General features: G+C 46.7%; 1 long non-coding RNA gene across 1 annotated transcript in view; it reads right to left on the bottom strand.

Annotated features, from left to right (window-relative positions):
• The window catches only part of LOC138481717 (uncharacterized), a 57,780-nt gene that overhangs the window by 1,428 nt on the left and 32,617 nt on the right, over positions 1-23,735 (bottom strand). The gene's annotated exons all lie outside the window — the stretch shown is intronic.

Consider the following 23,735-nt stretch of genomic DNA (forward strand, 5'->3'; position numbering starts at 1 on the left):
TGTATATAATAGGTTAATTGAAAGATTGATTTTAAATGGCAAGCCTGCTTTGTTCTCCTGTATAAGCCTAACCAATGCCTAGCGTTATTGCTATGCAGAGTTCAAAACCTGCCACTTTTAATGGAAGAATTTGCTTTTGCAGCTCAGCAATAAAAATCCACAACTTTAGGCCAACACATGCAAATCTCCAGCCAAAGTCCCCTGGAAAATACTCCTAAAGGTGAGGGTTAATTTGCTCTGAGTAGAAACTCTGGTTAACTTGTATTCAGCACAACACACCATGTTTTTATAAACGTTGTAGAATAGTCCAACAGTGTTTGTGCAAAGAATTACAATGTTACATTAGAAAGGCTTTGAATAAAATAAGGATTCATTTTCTTCACTTGATGTGCAGTAGAGAAGCTGCATAAGTGCATCATTCAGAACACTTGACAACATCCTACTACTTGACTTTTGTCATTTTAAAAGGTATTTCTGTAACACTGGTCATGTTCTCCAGTCAGTAGAAATATATTTTTGACAAATTTGGGACCTTGGTATTTTCAGATGTACAGTTTCAGTGCGGCCGTTACAGTCCTCTATGAATATAGATAGTGTTTTTACCTTGGAGCTCTTCAGCATTTCCTGTTGTTAATTTAAAGTTATTAAAACGAAATGTACTCCAGGCCCGGTTCCTGAGATGGTTCAGTTTGTGGCACTATCCATACCATGTGTCGAGTACTGTCTCTCAGGAGTGCTGGTGACTGACTACCTGCGTCCCAGAGATGTACCCTATTCGTAACAGTGAAGCAAGAAAAATATTCTGGCACCTCTCACTTTGAATTCAGGTAATCTTCATTTGACTTTTATTTTTTTTATTTATTTTTTTAATTCAGGTAATCTTCATTTGATTTTGATTCTCCACCTACAGATGTCTGGGACAGAGTGGGCATGGAATCAAACGAGGATGACACATAAGGATCCCCAGTTATCCCCCACAGAGTTGTTCACTAGGACCCCAACCGGCCCATAAAGCTGGGGGTTGCCCAATGGCACTTTAAGATGGAATAGCAGCACCCGTGAGATGGATGGGGATACAGATTCGTACTCGGTATTAAATCAAAAATAACAACTCAATAGTTTGGCAAAGGGAGTTCGTTTAATGACAAGTACAAAAAACAGGGAGTTTCATGAATATCAGTGGTTGCTTGATCTTCCTTCTCGCTTCACAACTCTTTCCGAACTTCATAAAAAAACACATCATTTATACTAAAAACTCGTCATCACTGACGTAAAATGCTTAAAATGTTCTATGCAATTCTGTTGGTTTTAGGAAGGTAACTTTAGTATAGGTGCTATATCTGTATATGGTAACGGAGTTAGGGGATTGGGTAAACATCGTCAGGTGGGGCATCTAAGCCCTACCTTAAAATGGCTACTGTAGACATCACTAAAAGTATGACGTCCAATTGGTTCTACTAACTATAGGACCCTAGATTACTTGGTCCACTATGATTGGGTTGGCACCAACCCCACTCATACCTTTCCACTTTGCCTAGCAGCATGCAGAATGATCGGCCAGGTGCAGGGTGCTTGTCAGCTCCCCTGGCCTTCCTCCAATTATTGCTACAATCAATCATCACTTCAGTGGTCATGTCTTAATTATTTCACTGTGGTTGGCCGCGAGACTACATCTCTTGTCTAGAAAAATTCTGATATCTTTGCATGGCCCACTGCCATACGTAGGGGTGAAAGTCCCCCTTCTTCTTGCTCGGCTTGTCACGTGATTCGGACACTGTGAAATTGCCTCATTTTTCATGTAATTCGTGTATTTGATTTTCGTTTTACCCACCACCTGCCTTCGACTTCTTATTTTGACCTTCCTGAGCAGGATATTCTGTTCTTTGCTTCATTAATTGTAGCTACAGTACATCCATTTTAGCTGACACGACCTTGGCTTTTTGGCACGATTTGTCTCTGTCTGGGTTTCCCTTCTGCCTTTTATTCTTGATTTGTTAACTGTGAAACTCTCCTCATGCGGCCTCCAGTACCCTTTGGTTGATTCTGCCTTGTGCATAGTAGAAGTATACTTATATAAAGTGCTTCTATTGAAGTAGGTATGTATAGGTGGTGCTTGCTGTAATATATCTTACTATTAAGCATAGCAAGCCACACGATTTTCTTAGCTTTCTTGCGGTTCCAAGCATATGTACATGCGTAAACTAGCTGAATATCTTTGTCATGCTCATGGCATAAGTTTCTTACATTTGACATCGTCCTTTCATTTTTGTTTCACGATAGCCCTTATCCATGGTGCTTCATCTCTTTTCATCATTCGTCATATCTTCTATATGTGAGTCAGTCCGGGTTCTTGTGACGTCACCATTCGTCTTCCATTAAGACCTTTTTGGCTTCTTCAGGGACTGTACTCAGACGATCTTCATTCCGTTTCATTTGTTGATACGGTTTTCTCAATGGATACCTTACTGTCCAGGTTTTCTTGTAGGTACCTCAATGGGTGCGGTTCTTCTAATTGGTACTGGACAGAGCCCCACTGCGGCTCTCTGCTGGTTTATTTGCCCCTCGTACATCACATACTTCGGCGTGAACGTTCCTGGTACTTCAAAATGGATGGCTGGAGTGCAGGCTGTGCTTGGGACCTCCGCTACACTCCCCCCTCTGGGCGATTCATCAAACACTTTAATTTCTTTCTTTGTATCCATCTTCTTTGGATCCTCTGTATTCACTTTCACTCCATCTTCTGGGTCAATTTTTTCTTCATCTTCTGGGTCTATACATGACGGTGTAAAGAAATGTCTCTTTGGGGTCCCTATTTTTATGACTCATTTTAGAATTCCTGCTGTTCTTACGTGTTCATCTTTGTTCCACGTCATTAGTTGACACTGTCCATTTGGGCTGCAATAGATCCATCTTCCCATGTAAATTCTAGGCTTCCTGGGATATCAAAACTTTGTTCCTTCTGGTGCATGGATGCTGGCTTTCACAAACTCTCTTATTTCTTCATCAATCAGGTCTTTGGGCTTCCACCCTGGTTCGACATCAATCATGATCTTCATCCCTATTGCTTTTTTCACAGTTTTCTGACACTGAGAGATTACTATCATGATAACACAGAATCCGAGCAATATCATCACTGGTAGGGCTCTGTCATGATGCCAGCTCCCGGGGAGCCGGTTCAAGCCCTGCGTCCACGAAAGCGGACATCCAGTCCCCAAGGAAAGACCCAGCAACCCCATATAGGGGCGATTTGGACAGTGTCCTGGCGCCTATGGCGCCGGGCTCATAAAAGTCATCAGTCCTGGCGCTATAGGCGCCAGGCACATTATGGGAGTGCTTGGGTGCACTTACCTGATGCAGACCATGCTGCAGGATCCCGGCCTCCTTGAGGCCTGAAAGGAACTACTTTACCTGTGGGACTAATTTACCATCCGGGCGTGGTCGGGGAGGGATACATACCTGATTGGAGGAAGGATACATACCTGGAACTTCTTCCAAGGCTATTTAAACCCCACCCCAACAGCCACACGTGCTTCGCGTTGTTCTGCATCTAGCAGCTGGACGCTCACCGTGTCTGCTCCTGCATCCTGACTTCTGCCACGCCTGCCAGCATCCTGGATCACCTGCAAAGGAAGAGAAGAAGAGAACAAAAGAAGGAAAAGTCCTTACCTGCTAAATCCGCATCCCGGAGACATCTCGCCGACAATCCTGAAAAGGAAGACTTTTATTTAAAAGCTCATCGCGTCGATTGCTGCAGCGCCGCATTCCACTCACCTTTACAGGGCGCCTCCAAGTTCAGCAGCGATCATCCGGATTCGCAGTCACGCCCCAGCGCCTAGGGAGAAAAAGGCAAGAACAAAAGGTGAGATAGAGAAGGGAATAAGGAAAGCTAAATCTCCATATTAAGACTTACCTGTTGATTCATTCCCTCTTCATTTCGGGTCCGCGCCGCATCCTGGCATTTCCAGACCCCGGCCCCTAAGGGGAAAAAAAGACATCGCGTTAATGAGCGAATGAAAAGACATGACCAAAAAACACTCATTAAGACTTACCTGATTTCTACAAGGATTTCACCTCTCATCTCGGGTCGGTGCCTGTTCCCTGGCATTCAGTACCCCGGCCTCTATGGGGAAAAAGACACTAGCATTAGTACATTAATGCATGGACACAAGGGGAACCTCTTATCAAAAAACTTAACTGGAAGCCAAGCAAGTTTGGTTCTGACCAATCCGAAAATCCAGTGAAGTAACTGGATACCAACGTGCCCCTGCATCAGAAGCAGGATGGAGAGCTCGTCCTTCCAGACCCTAAGGTGAGACGCTACAGGGAATCACAGAAGGGTTTCGAGGAGGGTGAGAGGGGAAAGTGGGAGGCCGATTGCATTACCCCGCAGACAGTTAATCCCCTATTTTCGCCTACAGAAGGATACTTCTGCGAGCCAGGCAAGCCAGATTTGGGGGCCCGGTCCAGTCCGTCTTCCGAACCCTGCGCATCACCTTAGAAGAGGTTACAGCAGCGTGAACCTGGCCAGCGCCTCTGTGGAAGTCAGGTGAGCGTTACAGAACGCGAAGCCTTCCTACAAATTCCCACCCAGGCGCTATGGAAAGTTCTGAGACTTATCAGTTGGCCCAATTACTGGGGGAATTACGGGCCGAAGTACATGCCGCTCGTCAAGAGACTAATGACCTCAGGAGGGAATTAATAATATCAAAGGAAAGAACTGATGACCTGGCCACACAGCTTTTGCAAGGTCAAGCTGGGCAAACTCCTCTACCCGGTTCTGGATGGAACCCCGCTCATGTGGTTTCCAGTAACCCTGTGCAGATTAATCTACCCGGAAACATGCCGCTGGCCCCACCCGAACGCTTTGCTGGGGACCCCAAACGATTCGCCGTATTCATGAATCAGTGTCGTTTGCACTTCCTATGCAGACCTGGGGCCTTCCCTAATGATCAGACTAAGGTAGCCTTTGTATTGTCATATCTCAGTGGCTGCGCTGCCGATTGGTCAGTTCCACTGATTACTCAAGATGACCCGATTCTCCGTGATTTTCAAGGGTTTCAAGCAAGCATGGAAAGGTTATTTGCTCGACACTCTCAGGGGCAGGCTCTGGATGACGAACTTCTATCCCTGCGACAGGGCAATCAGGACCTCCTATCCTATATAGCAACCTTTAATAGACTAATTGTGGAAACAGGATGGCCAGAGGATAAAAGAGTCACGTTGTTTTATCGAGGCCTACGCGGAGAACTTAAAGATGTCTTGGCCCAAGTTGTAAATCCCCCCCAAGAATGCACAGAGTATATAGACTTAGTGGTCCAATTGGATCACAGACTTCAAAACAGAAAAGCAGATCGGTCCAGGTTTGAGACCCGGGTGTTGGTCAAGACCCATGCTAATCCCAAGGGAGTTGATGTCTCTGAGCCTATGCAAATTGGAGGGGTTAAAGGACCCTTAACTCAAAAGGAACGTGAAAGGAGGCGGCAGTTAAAATATGTCTTTATTGTGGGAATTCTGGACACTTTCTACGAGATTGCCCGGCAAAACCGCCCCGAAAGGCAGTAGGAGCCGCTGATAAAAACCATGAACACTCTGTTTCGGGAAACGACTCCGCCCGACAAGCGTAGGGGTCCGCTTGCCGAGCTTGAAAACTCAGACCTCGCATTTCATTGTGCCAATGGTTCTCGTAGATCCAGAACAGCCTAAGCGGTTGCATGCAATAAAGGCATACATCGATAGTGGGGCTATTGGAAACTATGTGGATCGTGAATTGGTCTCTAGGATTAACCTCCCTCTCCGTCCTAAAACCAGCAAAGATGTCATCACCACAGTCGATGGAACTGAAATTGCCTCTGGACCGGTAACACATTCCACTACTGAGGTGACTCTTATTGGTCCCGACGGCCATCGGGAAGGTGTTGTGTTTGATGTAATCAAGGCTCCACAGTTTCAGGTTATTCTTGGAATCCCTTGGTTAGAGACACATAATCCTCGAATTGATTGGCGAGCTAAGAGAATAACCTTCCCGGATTGTACACAAACCTGCTACCCAGAAAACCTGAAGATTAATCTAGCATCTGTAACCTCTGCCTCCATGCAACTACCTCCGGAATACCAAGACTTTCAGGACGTCTTCCAAAAGGAACAGGCCAACACGTTACCTCCTCACAGATCGTACGATTGCCAAATAGATCTGGTGCCCGGTGCACAACCCCCTTGTAGCAGGATTTATGCCCTTACCGAACCTGAGAACCTGCATTTGAGACAATATTTGGATCAATACCTAGCTAATGGTTTTATTCGCCCGTCAAAGTCCCCGGAATCCTCGGCTTTGTTCTTTGTGCCCAAAAAAAGAAGGCGACCTTAGAACTTGTATCGATTACCGCACATTGCACCAGATAACGGTTAAAAACCGTTATCCTCTGCCTGTGATCCCTGAACTCCTTGACCAGGTGAAGGATGCTTGCATATACACCAAGTTAGATCTCCGGGGGGCTTATCATCTGGTACGAGTTAAAGAAGGCGACGAATGGAAAACTGCCTTCCGTACTAAATACGGATTATTCGAGTACCAGGTGATGCCTTTCGGATTGTGTAACGCGCCGGCTGCCTTCCAATACTTCATGAATGATGTCCTTCGGGAACTCATCGATGTTTGTGTTGTCGTATATATCGATGACATTCTGGTGTACTCCTCTTCGGAATCTGATCACAGAAAACACATCAGGGCAGTACTTGAAAAACTGCGCCAACACAAACTATTTGCTAAATTGGAGAAATGTGTTTTCCATACCACAGAAGTCGAGTTTCTAGGTTTCATCCTGACACCCAAAGGAGCCCGAATGGACTCAAGAAAAGTGGATGCCATCCTCAAATGGCCATCACCAAGCTCTGTAAAAGGGGTTCAAAGTATGCTCGGCTTTGCCAATTTCTATCGCAGGTTTATCCCGGAATTATTCAGGAATTAAAAGCTAAGTTTACCTCCGCACCTATATTGAAACACCCGCGTCCAGATGTCCCTTATGTCGTCGAGATTGACGCATCCAGCCTAGCCATGGAAGCCGTCCTGTCCCAAAGAAATCCCGAAACCAACCAACTGCATCCCGTAGCATTTTGGTCCAGAAAATTCTCGGCACCCGAGGTTAATTATGCAATCACTGACAAAGAACTGTTAGCCATTAAGTCTGCTTTTAAAGCCTGGCGGCATTATCTGCTTGGCGCTCGACATATCATCACAGTGATCACTGATCACCAGAATTTACAGTATTTGAAAACCGCCAAGGCTCAGTCATCACGGCAGCTCCGATGGGCTTTGTTTTTCGCTGAATTTGATTTTGTGATTACCTATCGACCTGGCTGCAAGAATGGCAAAGCAGACGCCTTATCCCGAATTGGAATGGGAGAAGCTGATACAAACTCAGAACCAGTACCAATAATTCCCGAACAGAGGATTCCAGGCATTACTTCGTTACAGATGCTTAAAGACATTGAAGCCAGAATGAAATAACTCCTGGACCCTACAACCTTATAGGATTGGATACAAAAGTGATCAGACTTTACCATAGATAATGGTTTACCTTATTTCCAAGGACGCCTATTCCTGCCACATAAGGAATTACACGAACTAGTTATTTCCGGTTATCATGATACATTAATAGAGGGACACCCCGGTATTGCCAAGACAGAGGAAAAGGTGAAACGACAATTTTGGTGGCCCTCTTGGCGAAAAGATGTTGAATCTTTTGTGATGTCCTGTGGTGTTTGCGCCCAAAATAAAAGTCAAAAGAAAAGACCAGCCGGTCTCCTTCAACCTCTAGACGTACCGCCAGCACCCTGGCACACCCTATCAATGGATTTTATTACGGACCTGCCTCCTTGTTCGGGGTACAATACTATTCTGGTAATTGTGGATTTGTTTTCCAAAATGGCCCACTTTATTCCTTTGAAAGGTTTACCTTCAGCTTCTGTCCTAGCCAAAGAATTCCTCGAAAATATTGTTCGGCTACATGGATTCCCATCTATACTAATCTCTGACCGGGGAAGCCAATTCATTTCCCACTTCTGGCGCAAATGTTGTCAAATGGTGCAGATCAACGTAAGATTATCGACCAGTAGACCACCCTCAGACTGATGGTCAGACCGAGAGGACAAATCAGACCCCTGAGCAGTACTTACGGTGTATGTTACAGCAATCTGAAAGCAACTGGAAAGACATTCTTTGGATAGCCGAATACGCATATAATAATTCGGTACACTCTGGAACTGGCCACAGTCCTTTTTATACTTTGTTTGGGCATCACCCTCGAACCTCAAACCTTGACTCACCTCAGAACCTCGGAAAGCGTGCAGTAGAACATCTGCATTCTATAATCACCCAAGCCTTCAAAGAGGCAACTACGCATTTACAACAAGCCAAGAGAAAATACAAGGAGAATGCTGATCTACATCGGAGTGAAGCACCTCAGTATCAGATTGGGGATCAAGTGTGGTTAGCTACCAGACATTTACCACTCAAAGGGCCTCAAACTTTTAACCCAAAATATCTGGGACCTTATTCTATTACGGCAATAATTAACCCAGTGGCTGTTAAACTTGATTTACCAGCTAGTATGCGAATTCACCCTGTTTTTCATGTGTCACTTCTGAAACCAGTAGTACCCGGAACCCGACTACTCAAACCTCAAGAACCTATTCTAATAGATGGGGAGCCCGAATTTGAAGTGAAGACCATTTTAGACTCAAAAATGTTTGGGTCAAAACTGTTCTACCTAATTGATTGGAAGGGGTACGGACCTCAGGAGAGGTCGTGGGAACCCAGCGACCATGTGCATGCACCTCGATTAGTCAGGAAATTCCACTGACTCTTCCCAGACAAACCAAAACCCCCGGAGGGAACAACCTTGGGAGGGGCCTTGGGGGGGAGTGCTGTCATGATGCCCGCTCCCGGGGAGCCGGTTCAAGCCCTGCTTCCCGAAAGCAGACATCCAGTCCCCAAGCAAAGACCCAGCAACCCCATATAGGGGCCCTTTGGACAGTGTCCTGGCACCTATGGCGCCAGGCTCATAAAAGACATCAGTCCTGGCGCCATAGGCGCCAGGCTCATTATGGGAGTGCTTGGGTGCACTTACCTGATGCAGAGCATGCTGCAGGATCCCGGCCTCCTTGAAGCCTGAAAGGAACTACTTTACCTGTGGGACTAATTTACCATCCGTGCGTGGTCAGGGAAGGATACATACCTGATTGGAGGAAGGATACATACCTGGAACTTCTTCCAAGGCTATTTAAACCCCACCCGAACAGCCACACGTGCTTCGCGTTGTTCTGCATCTAGCAGCTGGACGCTCACCGTGTCTGCTCCTGCATCCTGACTTCTGCCACGCCTGCCAGCATCCTGGATCACCTGCAAAGGAAGAGAAGAAGAGAACAGAAGAAGGAAAAGTCCTTACATGCTAAATCCGCATCCCGGAGACATCTCGCCGACAATCCTGAAAAGGAAGACTTATTTAAAAGCTCATTGCGTCGATCGCTGCAGCGCCACATTCCACTCACCTTTACAGGGCGCCTCCATGTTCAGCAGCGATCATCCGGATTCGCAGTCACGCCCCAGCGCCTAGGGAGAAAAAGGCAAGAACAAAAGGTGAGAGAGAGAAGGGAATAAGGAAAGCTAAATCTCCATATTAAGACTTACCTGTTGATTCATTCCCTCTTCATTTCGGGTCCGCTCCGCATCCTGGCATTTCCGGACCCCGGTCCCTAAGTGGAAAAAAAGACATCGCGTTAATGAGCGAATGAAAAGACATTACCAAAAAACGCTCATTTAGACTTACCTGATTTCTACAAGGATTTCACCTCTCATCTCGGGTCGGTGCCTGTTCCCCGGCCCCTATGGGGAAAAAGACACTAGCATTAGTACATTAATGAATGGACACAAGGGGAACCTCTTATCAAAAAACTTACCTGGAAGCCAAGCAAGTTTGGTTCTGACCAATCCGAAAATCCAGTGAAGTAACTGGATACCAATGCGCCCCTGCATCAGAAGCGGGATGGAGAGCTCGTCCTTCCAGACCCTAAGGTGAGACGCTACGGGGAATCACAGAAGGGTTTCGAGGAGGGTGAGAGGGGAAAGTGGGAGGCCCATTGCATTACCCCGCAGACAGTTAATCCCCTATTTTCGCCTACAGAAGGATACTTCTGCGAGCCAGACAAGCCAGATTTGGGGGCCCGGTCCATTCCGTCTTCCAAACCCTGCGCATCACCTTAGAAGAGGTCACAGCAGCGTGAACCTGGCCAGCACCTCTGTGGGAGTCAGGTGAGCGTTACAGAACGCAAAGCCTTCCTACAAATTCCCACCCAGGCGCTATGGAAAGTTCTGAGACTTATCAGTTGGCCCAATTACTGGGGGAATTACGGGCCGAAGTACATGCCGCTCGTCAAGAGACTAATGCCCTCAGGAGGGAATTAATAATATCAAAGGAAAGAACTGATGACCTGGCCAGACAGCTTTTGCAAGGTCAAGCTGGGCAAACTCCTCTACCCGGTTCTGGAGGGAACCCCGCTCCTGTGGTTTCCAGTAAACCTGTGCAGATTAATCTACCCGGAAACATGCCGCTGGCCCCACCCGAACGTTTTGCTGGGGACCCCAAACGATTCGCCGTATTCATGAATCAGTGTCGTTTGCACTTCCTATGCAGACCTGGGGCCTTCCTTAATGATCAGACTAAGGTAGCCTTGGTATTCTCATATCTCAGTGGCTGCGCTGCCGATTGGTCAGTTCCACTGGTTACTCAAGATGACCCGATTCTCCGTGATTTTCAAGGGTTTCAAGCAAGCATGGAAAGGTTATTTGCTCGACACTCTCAGGGGCAGGCTCTGGATGACGAACTTCTATCCCTGCGACAGGGCAATCAGGACCTCCTATCCTATATAGACTAATTGTGGAAACAGGATGGCCAGAGGATAAAAGAGTCACGTTGTTTTATCGAGGCCTACGCGGAGAACTTAAAGATGTCTTGGCTCAAGTTGTAAATCCCCCCCAAGAATGCACAGAGTATATAGACTTAGTGGTCCAATTGGATCACAGACTTCAAAACAGAAAAGCAGATCGGTCCAGGTTTGAGACCCGGGTGTTGGTCAAGACCCATGCTAATCCCAAGGGAGTTGATGTCTCTGAGCCTATGCAAATTGGAGGGGTTAAAGGACCCTTAACTCAAAAGGAACGTGAAAGGAGGCGGCAGTTAAAATTATGTCTTTATTGTGGGAATTCTGGACACTTTCTACGAGATTGCCCGGCAAAACCGCCCCGAAAGGCAGTAGGAGCCGCTGATAAAAACCATGAAGACTCTGTTTCGGGAAACGACTCCGCCCGACAAGCGTAGGGGTCCGCTTGCCGAGCTTGAAAACTCAGACCTCGCATTTCATTGTGCCAATGGTTCTCGTAGATCCAGAACAGCCTAAGCGGTTGCATGCAATAAAGGCATACATCGATAGTGGGGCTATTGGAAACTATGTGGATCGTGAATTGGTTTCTAGGATTAACCTCCCTCTCCGTCCTAAAACCAGCAAAGATGTCATCACCACAGTCGATGGAACTGAAATTGCCTCTGGACCGGTAACACATTCCACTACTGAGGTGACTCTTATTGGTCCCGACGGCCATCGGGAAGGTGTTGTGTTTGATGTAATCAAGGCTCCACAGTTTCAGGTTATTCTTGGAATCCCTTGGTTAGAGACACATAATCCTCGAATTGATTGGCGAGCTAAGAGAATAACCTTCCCAGATTGTACACAAACCTGCTACCCAGAAAACCTGAAGATTAATCTAGCATCTGTAACCTCTGTCTCCATGCAACTACCTCCGGAATACCAAGACTTTCAGGACGTCTTTCAAAAGGAACAGGCCAACACGTTACCTCCTCACAGATCGTACGATTGCCAAATCGATCTGGTGCCCGGTGCACAACCCCCTTGTAGCAGGATTTATGCCCTTACCGAACCTGAGAACCTGCATTTGAGACAATATTTGGATCAATACCTAGCTAATGGTTTTATTCGCCCGTCAAAGTCCCCGGCATCCTCGGCTTTGTTCTTTGTGCCCAAAAAAAGAAGGTGACCTTAGAACTTGTATCGATTACCGCACATTGCACCAGATAACGGTTAAAAACCGTTATCCTCTGCCTGTGATCCCTGAACTCCTTGACCAGGTGAAGGATGCTTGCATATACACCAAGTTAGATCTCCGGGGGGTTTATCATCTGGTACGAGTTAAAGAAGGCGACGAATGGAAAACTGCCTTCCATACTAAATACGGATTATTTGAGTACCAGGTGATGCCTTTCGGATTGTGTAACGCGCCGGCTGCCTTCCAATACTTCATGAATGATGTACTTCGGGAACTCATCGATGTTTGTGTTGTCGTATATATCGATGACATTCTGGTGTACTCCTCTTCGGAATCTGATCACAGAAAACACATCAGGGCAGTACTTGAAAAACTGCGCCAACACAAACTATTTGCTAAATTGGAGAAATGTGTTTTCCATACCACAGAAGTCGAGTTTCTAGGTTTCATCCTGACACCCAAAGGAGTCCGAATGGACTCAAGAAAAGTGGATGCCATCCTCAAATGGCCATCACCAAGCTCTGTAAAAGGGGTTCAAAGTATGCTCGGCTTTGCAAATTTCTATCACAGGTTTATCCCGGAATTATTCAGGAATTAAAAGCTAAGTTTACCTCCGCACCTATATTGAAACACCCGCGTCCAGATCTCCCTTATGTCGTCGAGAATGACGAATCCAGCCTAGCCATGGAAGCTGTCCTGTCCCAAAGAGATCCCGAAACCAACCAACTGCATCCCGTAGCATTTTGGTCCAGAAAATTCTCGGCACCCGAGGTTAATTATGCAATCACTGACAAAGAACTGTTAGCCATTAAGTCCGCTTTTAAAGCCTGGCGGCATTATCTGCTTGGCGCTCGACATACCATCACAGTGATCACTGATCACCTGAATTTACAGTATTTGAAAACCGCCAAGGCTCAGTCATCACGGCAGCTCCGATGGGCTTTGTTTTTCGCTGAATTTGATTTCGTGATTACCTATCGACCTGGCTGCAAGAATGGCAAAGCAGGCGCCTTATCCCGAATTGGAATGGGAGAAGCTGATACAAACTCAGAACCAGTACCAATAATTCCCGAACAGAGGATTCCAGGCATTACTTCGTTACAGATGCTTGAAGACATTCAAGCCAGAATGAAACAACTCCTGGACCCTACAACCTTACAGGATTGGATACAAAAGTGATCAGACTTTACCATAGATAATGGTTTACCTTATTTCCAAGGACGCCTATTCTTGCCACATAAGGAATTACACGAACTAGTTATTTCCGGTTATCATGATACATTAATAGAGGGACACCCCGGTATTGCCAAGACAGAGGAAAAGGTGAAACGACAATTTTGGTGGCCCTCTTGGCGAAAAGATGTTGAATCTTTTGTGATGTCCTGTGGTGTTTGCGCCCAAAATAAAAGTCAAAAGAAAAGACCAGCCGGTCTCCTTCAACCTCTAGACATACCGCCAGCACCCTGGCACACCCTATCAATGGATTTTATTACGGACCTGCCTCCTTGTTCGGGGTACAATACTATTCTGGTAATTGTGGATTTGTTTTCCAAAATGGCCCACTTTATTCCTTTGAAAGGTTTACCTTCAGCTTCTGTCCTAGCCAAAGAATTCCTCGAAAATATTTTTCGGCTACATGGATTCCCATCTATACTAATCTCTGACCGGGGAAGTCAATTCATTTCCCACTTCTGGCGCAAATGTTGTCAAATGGTGCAGATCAACGTAAGATTATCGACCAGTACACCACCCTCAGACTGATGGTCAGACCGAGAGGACAAATCAGACCCCTGAGCAGTACTTACGGTGTATGTTACAGCAATCTGAAAGCAACTGGAAAGACATTCTTTGGATAGCCGAATACGCATATAATAATTCGGTACACTCTGGAACTGGCCACAGTCCTTTTTATACTTTGTTTGGGCATCACCCTCGAACCTCAAACCTTGACTCACCTCAGAACCTCGGAAAGCGTGCAGTAGAACATCTGCATTCTACAATTACCCAAGCCTTCAAAGAGGCAACTACGCATTTACAACAAGCCAAGAGAAAATACAAGGAGAATGCTGATCTACATCGGAGTGAAGCACCTCAGTATCAGATTGGGGATCAAGTGTGGTTAGCTACCAGACATTTACCACTCAAAGGGCCTCGAACTTTTAACCCAAAATATCTGGGACCTTATTCTATTACGGCAATAATTAACCCAGTGGCTGTTAAACTTGATTTACCAGCTAGTATGCGAATTCACCCTGTTTTTCATGTGTCACTTCTGAAACCAGTAGTACCCGGAACCCGACTACTCAAACCTCAAGAACCTATTCTAATAGATGGGGAGCCCGAATTCGAAGTGCAGACCATTTTAGACTCAAAAATGTTTAGGTCAAAACTGTTCTAACTAATTGATTGGAAGGGGTACGGACCTCAGGAGAGGTCGTGGGAACCCAGCGACCATGTGTATGCACCTCGATTAGTCAGGAAATTCCACTGACTCTTCCCAGACAAACCAAAACCCCCGGAGGGAACAACCTTGGGAGGGGCCTTGGGGGGAGTGCTGTCATGATGCCCGCTCCCGGGGAGCCGGTTCAAGCCCTGCTTCCCGAAAGCGGACATCCAGTTCCCAAGGAAAGACCCAGCAACCCCATATAGGGGCCCTTTGGACAGTGTCCTGGCACCTATGGCGCCAGGCTCATAAAAGACATCAGTCCTGGCGCCATAGGTGCCAGGCTCATTATGGGAGTGCTTGGGTGCACTTACCTGATGCAGAGCATGCTGCAGGATCCCGGCCTCCTTGAAGCCTGAAAGGAACTACTTTACCTGTGGGACTAATTTACCATCCGGGCGTGGTCGGGCAAGGATACATACCTGATTGGAGGAAGGATACATACCTGGAACTTCTTCCAAGGCTATTTAAACCCCACCCGAACAGCCACACGTGCTTCGCGTTGTTCTGCATCTAGCAGCTGGACGCTCACCGTGTCTGCTCCTGCATCCTGACTTCTGCCACGCCTGCCAGCATCCTGGATCACCTGCAAAGGAAGAGAAGAAGAGAACAGAAGAAGGAAAAGTCCTTACATGCTAAATCCGCATCCCGGAGACATCTCGCCGACAATCCTGAAAAGGAAGACTTATTTAAAAGCTCATTGCGTCGATCGCTGCAGCGCCACATTCCACTCACCTTTACAGGGCGCCTCCATGTTCAGCAGCGATCATCCGGATTCGCAGTCACGCCCCAGCGCCTAGGGAGAAAAAGGCAAGAACAAAAGGTGAGAGAGAGAAGGGAATAAGGAAAGCTAAATCTCCATATTAAGACTTACCTGTTGATTCATTCCCTCTTCATTTCGGGTCCGCGCCGCATCCTGGCATTTCCGGACCCCGGTCCCTAAGGGGAAAAATAGACATCGCGTTAATGAGCGAATGAAAAGACATGACCAAAAAACGCTCATTAAGACTTACCTGATTTCTACAAGGATTTCACCTCTCATCTCGGGTCGGTGCCTGTTCCCCGGCATTCCGTACCCCGGCCCCTATGAGGAAAAAGACACTAGCATTAGTACATTAATGCATGGACACAAGGGGAACCTCTTATCAAAAAACTTACCTGGAAGCCAAGCAAGTTTGGTTCTGACCAATCCGAAAATCCAGTGAAGTAACTGCATACCAACGCGCCCCTGCATCAGAAGCAGGATGGAGAGCTCGTCCTTCCAGACCCTAAGGTGAGACGCTACGGGGAATCACAGAAGGTTTTCGAGGAGGGTGAGAGGGGAAAGTGGGAGGCCGATTGCATTACCGCGCAGACAGTTAATCCCCTATTTTCGCCTACAGAAGGATACTTCTGCGAGCCAGACAAGCCAGATTTGGGGGCCCGGGCCAGTCCGTCTTCCGAACCCTGCGCATCACCTTAGAAGAGGTCACAGCAGCGTGAACCTGGCCAGCGCCTCTGTGGGAGTCAGGTGAGCGTTACAGAACGCGAAGCCTTCCTACAAATTCCCACCCAGGCGCTATGGAAAGTTCTGAGACTTATCAGTTGGCCCAATTACTGGGGGAATTACGGGCCGAAGTACATGCCGCTCGTCAAGAGACTAATGCCCTCATGAGGGAATTAATAATATCAAAGGAAAGAACTGATGACCTGGCCAGACAGCTTTTGCAAGGTCAAGCTGGGCAAACTCCTCTACCCGGTTCTGGAGGGAACCCCACTCCTGTGGTTTCCAGTAACCCTGTGCAGATTAATCTACCCGGAAACATGCCGCTGGCCCCACCCGAACGCTTTGCTGGGGACCCCAAACGATTCGCCGTATTCATGAATCAGTGTCGTTTGCACTTCCTATGCAGACATGGGGCCTTCCCTAATGATCAGACTAAGGTAGCCTTTGTATTGTCATATCTCAGTGGCTGCGCTGCCGATTGGTCAGTTCCACTGGTTACTCAAGATGACCCGATTCTCCGTGATTTTCAAGGGTTTCAAGCAAGCATGGAAAGGTTATTTGCTCGACACTCTCAGGGGCAGGCTCTGGATGAAGAACTTCTATCCCTGCGACAGGGCAATCAGGACCTCCTATCCTATATAGCAACCTTTAATAGACTAATTGTGGAAACAGGATGGCCAGAGGATAAAAGAGTCACGTTGTTTTATCGAGGCCTACGCGGAGAACTTAAAGATGTCTTGGCCCAAGTTGTAAATCCCCCCCAAGAATGCACAGAGTATATAGACTTAGTGGTCCAATTGGATCACAGACTTCAAAACAGAAAAGCAGATCGGTCCACGTTTGAGACCCGGGTGTTGGTCAAGACCCATGCTAATCCCAAGGGAGTTGATGTCTCTGAGCCTATGCAAATTGGAGGGGTTAAAGGACCCTTAACTCAAAAGGAACGTGAAAGGAGGCGGCAGTTAAAATTATGTCTTTATTGTGGGAATTCTGGACACTTTCTACGAGATTGCCCGGCAAAACCGCCCCGAAAGGCAGTAGGAGCCGCTGATAAAAACCATGAAGACTCTGTTTCGGGAAACGACTCCGCCCGACAAGCGTAGGGGTCCGCTTGCCGAGCTTGAAAACTCAGACCTCGCATTTCATTGTGCCAATGGTTCTCGTAGATCCAGAACAGCCTAAGCGGTTGCATGCAATAAAGGCATACATCGATAGTGGGGCTATTGGAAACTATGTGGATCGTGAATTGGTTTCTAGGATTAACCTCCCTCTCCGTCCTAAAACCAGCAAAGATGTCATCACCACAGTCGATGGAACTGAAATTGCCTCTGGACCGGTAACACATTCCACTACTGAGGTGACTCTTATTGGTCCCGACGGCCATCAGGAAGGTGTTGTGTTTGATGTAATCAAGGCTCCACAGTTTCAGGTTATTCTTGGAATCCCTTGGTTAGAGACACATAATCCTCGAATTGATTGGCGAGCTAAGAGAATAACCTTCCCGGATTGTACACAAACCTGCTACCCAGAAAACCTGAAGATTAATCTAGCATCTGTAACCTCTGCCTCCATGCAACTACCTCCGGAATACCAAGACTTTCAGGACGTCTTCCAAAAGGAACAGGCCAACACGTTACCTCCTCACAGATCGTACGATTGTCAAATCGATCTGGTGCCCGGTGCACAACCCCCTTGTAGCAGGATTTATGCCCTTACCGAACCTGAGAACCTGCATTTGAGACAATATTTGGATCAATACCTAGCTAATGGTTTTATTTGCCCGTCAAAGTCCCCGGCATCCTCGGCTTTGTTATTTGTGCCCAAAAAAAGAAGGCGACCTTAGAACTTGTATCGATTACCGCACATTGCACCAGATAACGGTTAAAAAACGTTATCCTCTGCCTCTGATCCCTGAACACCTTGACCAGGTGAAGGACGCTTGCATATTCACCAAGTTAGATCTCAGGGGGGCTTATCATCTGGTACGAGTTAAAGAAGGCGACGAATGGAAAACTGCCTTCCGTACTAAATACGGATTATTCGAGTACCAGGTGATGCCTTTCGGATTGTGTAACGCGCCGACTGCCTTCCAATACTTCATGAATGATGTCCTTCGGGAACTCCTCAATGTTTGTGTTGTATATATCGATGACATTCTGGTGTACTCCTCTTCGGAATCTGATCACAGAAAACACGTCAGGGCAGTACTTGAAAAACTGCGCCAACACAAACTATTTGCTAAATTGGAGAAATGTGTTTTCCATACCACAGAAGTCGAGTTTCTAGGTTTCATCCTGACACCCAAAGGAGTCCGAATGGACTCAAGAAAAGTGGATGCCATCCTCAAATGGCCATCACCAAGCTCTGTAAAAGGGGTTCAAAGTATGATCGGCTTTACCAATTTCTATTGCAGGTTTATCCCAGAATTTTCACACATGGTACAACCCATTACTGCACTCTTGAGGAAAAATAAACGTTTTGAATGGTCTGAAGAAGCCGAACAGGCCTTTCAGGAATTAAAAGCTAAGTTTACCTCCGCACCTATATTGAAACACCCGCGTCCAGATCTCCCTTATGTCGTCGAGATTGACGCATCCAGCCTAGCCATGGGAGCTATCCTGTCCCAAAGAGATCCCGAAACCAACCAACTGCATCCCGTAGCATTTTGGTCCAGAAAATTCTCGGCACCCAAGGTTAATTATGCAATCACTGACAAAGAACTGTTAGCCATTAAGTCCGCTTTTAAAGCCTGGCGGCATTATCTGCTTGGCGCTCGAAATACCATCACAGTGATCGCTGATCACCAGAATTTACAGTATTTGAAAACCGCCAAGGCTCAGTTATCACGGCAGCTCCGATGGGCTTTGTTTTTCGCTGAATTTGATTTCTTGATTACCTATCGACCTGGCTGCAAGAATGGCAAAGCAGACGCCTTATCCCGAATTGGAATGGGAGAAGCTGATACAAACTCAGAACCAGTACCAATAATTACCGAACAGAGGATTCCAGGCATTACTTTGTTACAGATGCTTGAAGACATTCAAGCCAGAGTGAAACAACTCCTGGACCCTACAACCTTACAGGATTGGATACAAAAGTGATCAGACTTTACCATAGATAATGGTTTACCTTTTTTCCAAGGACGCCTATTCCTGCCACATAAGGAATTACACAAACTAGTTATTTCTGGTTATCATGATACATTAATGGAGGGACACCCCGGTATTGCCAAGACAGAGGAAAAGGTGAAACGACAATTTTGGTGGCCCTCTTGGCGAAAAGATGTTGAATCTTTTGTTATGTCCTGTGGTGTTTGCGCCCAAAATAAAAGTCAAAAGAAAAGACCAGCCGGTCTCCTTCAACCTCTAGACATACCGCCAGCAACCTGGCACACCCTATCAATGGATTTTATTACGGACCTGCCTCCTTGTTCGGGGTACAATACTATTCTGGTAATTGTGGATTTGTTTTCCAGAATGGCCCACTTTATTCCTTTGAAAGGTTTACCTTCAGCTTCTGTCCTAGCCAAAGAATTCCTCGAAAATATTGTTCGGCTACATGGATTCCCATCTATACTAATCTCTGACCGGGGAAGCCAATTCATTTCCCACTTCTTGCGCAAATGTTGTCCAATGGCGCAGATCAACGTAAGATTATCGACCAGTACACCACCCTCAGACTGATGGTCAGACCGAGAGGAAAATCAGACCCTTGAGCAGTACTTACGGTGTATGTTACAGCAATCTGAAAGCAACTGGAAAGACATTCTTTGGATAGCCGAATACGCATATAATAATTCGGTACACTCTGCAGCTGGCCACAGTCCTTTTTATACTTTGTTTGGGCATCACCCTCGAACCTCAAACCTTGACTCACCTCAGAACCTCGGAAAGCGTGCAGTAGAACATCTGCATTCTACAATTACCCAAGCCTTCAAAGAGGCAACTACGCATTTACAACAAGCCAAGAGAAAATACAAGGAGAATGCTGATCTACATCGGAGTGAAGCACCTCAGTATCAGATTGGGGATCAAGTGTGGTTAGCTACCAGACATTTACCACTCAAAGGGCCTCGAACTTTTAACCCAAAATATCTGGGACCTTATTCTATTACGGCAATAATTAACCCAGTGGCTGTTAAACTTGATTTACCAGCTAGTATGCGAATTCACCCTGTTTTTCATGTGTCACTTCTGAAACCAGTAGTACCCGGAACCCTACTACTCAAACCTCAAGAACCTATTCTAATAGATGGGGAGCCCGAATTCGAAGTGAAGACCATTATAGACTCAAAAATGTTTGGGTCAAAACTGTTCTACCTAATTGATTGGAAGGGGTACGGACCTCAGGAGAGGTCGTGGGAACCCAGCGACCATGTGCATGCACCTCGATTAGTCAGGAAATTCCACTGACTCTTCCCAGACAAACCAAAACCCCCGGAGGGAACAACCTTGGGAGGGGCCTTGGGGGGGGAGTGCTGTCATGATGCCCGCTCCCGGGGAGCCGGTTCAAGCCCTGCTTCCCGAAAGCGGACATCCAGTCCCCAAGGAAAGACCCAACAACCCCATATAGGGGCCCTTTGGACAGTGTCCTGGCACCTATGGCGCCAGGCTCATAAAAGACATCAGTCCTGGCGCCATAGGCGCCAGGCTCATTATGGGAGTGCTTGGGTGCACTTACCTGATGCAGAGCATGCTGCAGGATCCCGGCCTCCTTGAAGCCTGAAAGGAACTACTTTACCTGTGGGACTAATTTACCATCCAGGCGTGGTCGGGGAAGGATACATACCTGATTGGAGGAAGGATACATACCTGGAACTTCTTCCAAGGCTATTTAAACACCACCCGAACAGCCACACGTGCTTCGCGTTGTTCTGCATCTAGCAGCTGGATGCTCACCGTGTCTGCTCCTGCATCCTGACTTCTGCCACACCTGCCAGCATCCTGGATCACCTGCAAAGGAAGAGAAGAAGAGAACAGAAGAAGGAAAAGTCCTTACCTGCTAAATCCGCATCCCGGAGACATCTCGCCGACAATCCTGAAAAGGAAGACTTATTTAAAAGCTCATTGCGTCGATCGCTGCAGCGCCACATTCCACTCACCTTTACAGGGCGCCTCCATGTTCAGCAGCGATCATCCGAATTCGCAGTCACGCCTCAGCGCCTAGGGAGAAAAAGGCAAGAACAAAAAGGTGAGAGAGAGAAGGGAATAAGGAAAGCTAAATCTCCATATTAAGACTTACCTGTTGATTCATTCCCTCTTCATTTCGGGTCCGCACCACATCCTGGCATTTCCGGACCCCGGTCCCTAAGAGGAAAAAAAGACATTGCGTTAATGAGCGAATGAAAAGACATTACCAAAAAATGCTCATTAAGACTTACCTGATTTCTACAAGGATTTCACCTCTCATCTCGGGTCGGTGCCTGTTCCCCGACATTCCGTACCCCGGCCCCTATGGGGAAAAAGACACTAGCATTAGTACATTAATGCATGGACACAAGGGGAACCTCTTATCAAAAAACTTACCTGGAAGCCAAGCAAGTTTGGTTCTGACCAATCCGAAAATCCAGTGAAGTAACTGGATACCAACGCGCCCCTGCATCAGAAGCAGGATGGAGAGCTCGTCCTTCCAGACCCTAAGGTGAGACGCTACAGGGAATCACAGAAGGGTTTCGAGGAGGGTGAGAGGGGAAAGTGGGAGGCCGATTGCATTACCCCGCAGACAGTTAATCCCCTATTTTCGCCTACAGAAGGATACTTCTGTGAGCCAGACAAGCCAGATTTGGGGGCCCGGTCCAGTCCGTATTCCGAACCCTGCGCATCACCTTAGAAGAGGTCACAGCAGCGCGAACCTGGCCAGCGCCTCCGTGGGAGTCAGGTGAGCGTTACAGGCTCCTAGGAATTTGAATGCGTCTTCCATGCATTGCGGAACCCATGAGAACAGAACTCCAAACCAACTGTCATCGTCCACTTTGACGGAGGCCATAGGAGTTCCATTTTCTTCGTCATGAGAAGGTATAAATGTGCAACATGATTCTCCGATTTTTGCACAAACACCTCCATCCATGGCTGTTATCATGTCAAGGACATATCTGTTCTGGAGAGTCATTAGTCGCATCGCTCTTAACTCTTCCCTGATTGCGTTGAATCCCTTTATGGTCGTATTGATGGTCTGCAGCAACTCCCATCTGGTTATCTGCAACCATTTAGTATTTGCTCCAACTTGAATTCTCTGCATGAAAATTGTTGTGAACACTGAGGAAGTCTGACTGAACAGCCTATGTTCATAAGGGATAGCATCAAAAGCTTCTATGGATTTTGCAGAAAAGTAATTCTCATGCTTCATTCAGTTCATCAATTCCACAGATCTCTGCTTCCTCATGTGAGCATCTGCTTTCGGGAAACTGTCAATATTCAGGTCACGTTTCAGAATCACCAACACTGGAACGTGGACATTCAATATTGTGCATATACCTCCCCAGATTCTATGCAGTCTGATATATGCTTTGGATCCACATGCCCAATAATGATCCATGATCACTGCAGTACTGTGTACCACTCCTGAAGCGTCAAAAACTCACCCACAGTTCTGATTCTCTCCCATCTTCCTTGTGCCATTATTCCTTTGCGCTTTCCAATGGCTCTATCTGCAAGGGTCCTCCTCTGTCTTTGACCCATGTTAGCAGTTTTGCAAGCTTCGGCCACAATGGCTTGCATCCATTTTGCACTATGTTGATGGTGGGTGCGTAGTGACCAAAGACCATCCATGCTCTACAGATCACTACTCCTTTCTCCCATCCGTCTGGTGAAAGCACTGTTCCCCAGATTTGCATTTGGCCTCTGTTCTTCCACTTTCGAGCCTCCTCTGGCATCTTTCCTTCAATGTTTAGTTTGTGATTTGATTCTCTTCTGATTTCTGCTCCTTTAAATCCAGACTTCTCGTATCTGATCACAAGGTGTTTTGTTTTTCCATTGTTTCTTGTCTTTATGTCCTGGACATAATCATCTTCGTTTGGATCAGTGGTTTCAGTTGCCCATTTCAGTGAGGCATCACTTCCCATGAACTGGCCTCAGGTCTTGCACATTGCTACGTGTGACAGACAGTGTGCTGTCTGAACATCAATTTCTACAGCTACAAATATCTTTGACTTCCCCAGGCTGTACGGTAGGAGTGCACAAACAAAGCATTCCCCCTCTGGACTCCGTCTTCCAAATTCTTTCACATGTTGGTACCATAGGTTATTTCCCAAATGTGCTGTGCTGTCCAGGTAGTCCTTTAGCTCACAGTCATCTCCTTGTATGCTTCTCTTCATTCTTAAGGTTTTCATGTAGTTTGCTATAACTACATCCTTGAATGCATCCGTATGGCTTCTTCTTGCTGAAGGATTCTCAGGTATCCCAATCCATAGTGTGGGCATCTTCATCTGTGCCAGTTGAGTAGAGGAAAGTCTAGAAATTCTTTCCTTGTCCTCTTGACTTTCCCTAGATCTGGTTATGATGACCATATTGATTTTGCTATCTCTGTGCTTGCACTCGCCCCTTTCAGTGCTGGATCAGGGGTGTTCATTAATGTTGTCTCAGTTGGTTTCTTCTCCAACTCCTTTTGTTTCATCACTAGCTCATCTGTCTTCATTTGGCTTTTAACTTCACTTCCAATAGAACTTCTCATTGTTGGCTGTCCAACCTTTGTTC

This window comes from Ambystoma mexicanum, chromosome 5p (assembly GCF_040938575.1).
Source record: "Ambystoma mexicanum isolate Mex_15411 chromosome 5p, UKY_AmexF1_1, whole genome shotgun sequence".
Lineage (NCBI taxonomy): Eukaryota > Metazoa > Chordata > Amphibia > Caudata > Ambystomatidae > Ambystoma > Ambystoma mexicanum.